At 44.2% G+C, this 6,000-nt stretch overlaps 1 pseudogene; it reads right to left on the bottom strand.

Annotated features, from left to right (window-relative positions):
• Window positions 1-1,269: 1,269 nt before the first annotated feature.
• LOC141660184 (protein transport protein SEC16B homolog) overlaps window positions 1,270-6,000 on the bottom strand; it is a 40,638-nt pseudogene continuing 35,907 nt past the window's right edge.

The following is a 6,000-nucleotide window of genomic DNA, read 5'->3' as shown; positions in this document are numbered from 1 at the left end:
CTCACTTGAAAAGTTGCCTAGTTATTTAGATTTTATTTTAGATCATCTAAAATAATTTGTCAAATTAGGCCAAGCTTGTAGGAATAATAAATATAAATTAGTTTTATGTTATAGCAGATATTTATGTTTAGGGAGATTAGATAATGTTTCTTAGGTTAGTTTTCTCTGTGTATATAGCACAGCTACAGAATTATGGATAATTAAATTTAAATTTTACATCAATGTGATTATTTCTTCATTATGATATATTATTTTTTATGTAAACAAATAACAATTGGTACCAAAGTACTCTATTCTTGAAAAGGATGTGTGTTTTTTTTACAATATTCTGATACAAAATCACAAAACCATACGAAAAATCATATGTATAAAATCTTAACAAAATCTTAACATGCCATGACCGATGATATGTAAAAAATTTTACAACCAAAAATCACATTTACATTCATGGATGAAAATAGAAGTTCTTCTTAACTTAAATTATGATGCATATAACAACCATCTCTTTTATATGTCCGTACGTGCTATAACATATTTGGTACGTGTGCCAATACTTTTGGAATTATAGGTCATAAATAATTACGCCCAAAAGTGCATTATAAAAGTCTAAATAAGGGACACCTCATGCCCAAATTTGGGTGGTCAGGGGATACTTGGCAGGTAGCCAAAATGTCAATTGTCCAATGTTATCAGAAATCGAACGATAACATTGAATTTCATACCACAACTTAAAGCCCAAGAAGAGAAGAAGTTAATGGAATCCAGGAACATGAGGGAGGAAAAAACGAAAATCCCCTGTAATAAAAATGTTATTGGATTTCGAAATATTATTTTGATTTACTGCAATGATTAGCCATCACAGAAATCTAGCACAATATTCAGTTTTGTCATATTACCTTTCGGTAGATAGTTTCTTTCGTAATTCATTACCCTTTGTACACAATCTTTGTACAAGTATAATGTTGTAAGAGAAAAATAAGTGTTTGCACTTAAAAATTTAAATTTAGATAATCTGAGTATAAATGCTATGTAATTGGAATACGTATTGGGTTCTTGAAGATATAACCTTTTAATATTTTTGGAGATTGATTAACTATGTAATCCTTTTTTTATTATTATGATTTTTTTTGGAAAATATATGGGTAGTGATTCTTCGTAAATCACCCCTTGGCCTATCATATTATTGTTTCATTCTTTTTATTAACTATGGTCCTACAGTTCCTAGCAGTCTACAGATAGTCGAAAAGGAATTCTCTTGGACACCGAAAAACACAGTTCAGTTAACTTGGGTTGATTATTATATCAAAAATATAATCACGAAAAAGGCAAACAAGCAAAAATCACACGGAAATCTGTGAAGTGGACAACACTTAAACGCTACAAGAACAGAGCAACAACAGTTCATTCCATGATACCTTGTGCGAATACCCATCCTTCCACGAGTCGTAGAGTGTATTGAGCTATGTGGCATTGGTGGAATACCTGGAGTTGAGTCAGAAGAAGAGCCAACATTTGAACTTTCTGGCCTACTACTGGCATGCATATATTCAGTTTGAAGTCCGTCTTTTAAATTTTCCTGAGAGACCTTCTTCTGGAGAGCTGAAGTAGTTGGTGGAGGTGGCAAAGCTGCTTCCTCAGCTGGACTATCAACAACTTAAGATTTTTATCATTATAAAATTTGTTCTTCCCTCACAGCTTCGTCTTCAATACATATAAATGCCTACCTCTGGTAACACCACTGGTGGACTAGAACCACTTAAAAGATAAGCAACTGAAATAGATTGGCCATTTGAAGAACTGGAAGAATTTTACACAGAATATAAATAGTAGTCATAAAATACCTGACGGACTGGACAAGCTCGTAAAACCATCCCAACAGTTTTCTGTAATAGCTGAGAGCCAAACTGACCAAAGCGGGAATACTTACCAAAGCCCGCGTCATGTTCTTGCATGTCTGATAAACTTTCATCCTTAAAAGAATCACTCTGATCAAATGAAACAAACTTGTTATATTCAAAATTTGGCATTAAATTGACTCGGGTCAAACACGGGCTAGTTACAGTCACACTCGGCATTGCGTTGTGGGAGTTAGGACGCGTCCAAGCCTACAGGACGCGCCTACTTGAGAAGGGATATGTTACGAGGCGGGGAGAGTGCATGGTCAAGGAAGGACGCGTCCAGGCGTTATGGACGCGTCAATATTTATGAAAGTGCTTGGCAGATGAAATCTTATGGTGATGTACGCTCTAGGACGCGCCTACCTTAGCAGGGATGTGTCGTTGAAAGTGAAATGTTGTGCATGATGGTTTAGAGGAGACGGTGCAAGTCTAATAAGGTTAAGGACGCGCCCTATATTCTAGGACGTGTCCTGTGACTTTACATGTTATAAGAAACGATTAAAGCAGAGTTGGATTTATGGAGGTTAGGACACGCCCAATTGGTTAGGACGCGTCCTGTGTTTGATCTATATACTTTTGATGTTGAATTCAGGACAAAGCTTGCATGGAGAGGAGTAATGGAGGATTATTTTTACTAATGTATTTGTTGCAGGTACTCTCTGAAGAATTCCCTCCTTGAGACGGTCAAGGAGGGGGATGTCCGTGAAAAGCTTGAAGGCCTCCAGGGGTGTGCCTGATGATTGAAGGCCTCCTCCTGTATTCAACGGGTGTCCTCGTTGGGGATGTGGGGTTTACTTTGGTGTGTGCTTTGGGAGCTCTGTTCTTGTATTCAACGGGTGTCCTCGTTGGAGAACTTTGGAGTCATCCTGCACTTTGCACCCAAGAGCTTGGGATCACCTGTCCTGCTATCTGGTGGGTTATCCTCATTCGGGGGACAGGGACGCGTCTGGCATTTGGGGTGAACCGTGGCTATACCTGCGTTTGTAAATCAAGGGAGATAGCTGTAGCGGAGTGTTATCCTTGCGTAGGGAGATGCACTATCCATGAAGTCCTACGATTACGGACGAGCCTTGGGCCTTTGCGGTTGGGCCTCATAGTTGGACATTCCTAAAGCTAGCGGAAGATGGATATCGGATGGGCTTCTACTGGGCTTAGGAGTAAGAAGTCTAGATTCATTAGACTTCCTGTTCTACGAGAACTACGTCAGGCTTGATCCCTATATAAAGGGTACGTAGGCACATTGAGAGGGTAAGAAGTTGAGAGCTGAAAAGAGAGCCACCACTTACTCTGATCAATCTCAGCCTAAAACAACCACAATCAACCACACACCGTTTAAGTTTCTGGCAAAGAACCACCGTCACAGATCTTAGTTCCGGCGAGAAACCTCAATCTTTGTTGTTACCAGATTCCTCCGTCAACAAATTGGCGCTAGAAGGAGGGGTGCTAATTAAGGTCGCAATCTTAGGAGGAAAAGATGTCTTACAATCGTGATGGAAGTTCTTATGATGGAAGTGACAGCAGGTCTGAAGGAGAAGGCGGGGGGCACTATACTCGCCACGAACATTACGTTCCCAGAAACATGGCGGATCCACCGAGGGCTCCGGATGTGGGGGGGGGGGCACCTCGAGTTCTCATCAGCAACGTTGATATATTGGAGCAATTGTATCGCATGGGGGATACTCTTAACAGTTTTAACTCAAGACTGGACACGGTGGAGCGCCGAAAGACGAGGAGAGGTCGTCGTTTCCCCCGTCATGGTCATGCCTTGGGGAAAGCCCCTGTAGTTGAGGAAGATATCCAGGGGAGCGGGGATAACCCGCGAATCACTCCACGGCGTTTGCAGTATTCTGATGATGTAGAACCTATTATGGAGCTTGCGGATGAGGACACTGAAGGCAGAGAAAGGCCTCGCCTGGGCAACTAGGTAGTGCCACACCCGCATAGGTCTGGGCGTACGATGGACGAGCGTCGTCGTAAGGAGAACGCTCAAAACCAAGACGAGGGAGGAAGGGATCTTTCAGCCTTGAAAAGGAGGCTTGGCATAAGGTTGGAGGACGATGATTTGAGGATGTTGCTGGTAGAATGGCAAAAGGAAGGAAACTCCGGAGAAGCGAAGCTCCGTGATACGACGCGTGTGCCTCCCGCATTCCAAAGGGATGACGGGGTGCGGCAACGTGAGCACGAGCGTGCCCCTCCGCGAGGAAGGCCCGGGAATTACTACCGGGGATACCAAAGGAATGGACAAGGAAGAATGGGATATCAATACGGAAGAGCCCCTTACAATGGTAGGAGAGGTGGAGCACATTCCGCTGGAGAAGCCCCCGCCGTTATTCCCGTAGCTTCCCACAGCGTTACTGGTAATGGGTCTGGGGCGCGTCCTCATGACCAGGACGGCGGGCGAATTCAAGTAAGAATGCAGAACAATGATGAAATTCCGCAACGCGGTCAAGATGAACCTCGCGTACGGGAAAATATAAAGGACCAAAATGGTAACATGCCACCGCTGCAGCCTCAGGGCGAGGGGCGGCGAGATCCTCCGCCACACCCGGGGGGTAATCAAGGGAAATTTCAGCAAGTCGCAGAGCAACCCCAACAGCCTAATGTTCAGACCATTCCTGGGGTAGGGACGTTTAATGTGAACGACCTCAAGAGGTTGCTCAACCATCTTGAGGGAGGAAGAGTAACGGCGACTGCGCAAGCTCCTTCTCCTTTTGCTGCTGTTGTGAGGGAGGCGCAATTGCCCGCGGGATACAGGAACACAACCAATGACTTGCGTTTCCACGGGAACTCTGATCCTGTGGAGTTCTTGGGGCGTTTTAACATTGAAATGGATGTATATCAAGTACCTGATTTGGCTCGATGCCGTCTTCTGGCAGCTACTTTTAGAGAGGGCGCTCAGCAGTGGTTCCAAAAACTTGGTCCGGGTGTGATTTCATCCTGGGAACAAATGAAAACTTTGTTTTTGACACAATTCCAAGCCGCGGTGAAGTATACACCACCTGTTACCACGCTGGCTAATGTGAAACAAAAGGAAGGAGAAAGTTTGACTTCGTATTTCAAGAGGTTTAATGCAGAATCTACTTTGGTGAGGGGTGCCACTGATGAAACATTGAAAATATTGCTTATAGCTGGGTTGCGTGTGGGGACGGATTTCTGGAAGCACCTGCAAGGGAAGGACCCAGTGTCGCTAGCTGATGTGCTTGCGCAGGCGGAGTCGTTCAAAGCGATCGAGCAGTCGCTTGCAGAAACAAAAAAGAATGACAATACCCATAACTCCAAGGGGCGATCCAAGAGAAGGGACAGATCCTTGAGCCCAGATTATCGGCGAAATGCCAGAAGCCCTAACAGGGTAAATACTGTGAGCTCGCGGAGAGAATGGAGCCCACCATCGAACTACGAGAGAAGAGTGAGCAATTATACACCGCTGGCGGCGTCCATTGATCATATCTTCGAGGTAAATAAGGATAGAGGAATCTTCAAGAAGCCCGACCGTTTAACTTCATGGCAGAGCAGAGACAAGAAGAAGTATTGTGACTACCATGAGTCTACTGGCCATGACACCCATGAGTGTCGCCACTTACGGGATGAGATTGAGGAATTGATCAAGGCAGGATACCTAGGAGAATGGATGGACAAGGTGAAACGACGCAGGGGACTTGACGACAAAGGTAAGGATGAAAAACTGACCCCGCGGGCGGAGGATGTCGAAAAAATGGCAGAGGTCAAGTTTCAGAGGGCTGGCAGTATCAGGGCAATTTTTGGAGGACACCCTTTTGTTGGTGATAGTAATCGAGCACTGGAAAAAACCGCGAGAGAAGCGCAACATCCACCGCTCACCAACATCCACAGCTTGGAAGATAGACCCCCGAAGGTCTTTAAGGGGGAGTCCGCTGATATTACGTTCAAGGAAAAAGAATCTAGGTAGGTGCATCATCCCCACAACGATGCGCTGGTAATTACCATGCTCATTGGGGCGATGAACGTACATCGAGTCTTCTTGGATAATGGGAGTTCCACAAACATTTTGTACTACAGCACCTACAAAAAGCTGGGTTTTCCAGATAGTGACATGTATTTCGAAGATGCGCACGTCAATGGCTTT

The sequence above is a fragment of the Apium graveolens genome, chromosome 5 (assembly GCF_009905375.1).
Source record: "Apium graveolens cultivar Ventura chromosome 5, ASM990537v1, whole genome shotgun sequence".
Classification (NCBI taxonomy): Eukaryota; Viridiplantae; Streptophyta; class Magnoliopsida; order Apiales; family Apiaceae; genus Apium; species Apium graveolens.
The sequence above is the reverse complement of the archived record's forward strand: the minus strand, read 5'-3'. Positions and strand labels throughout refer to the sequence as shown.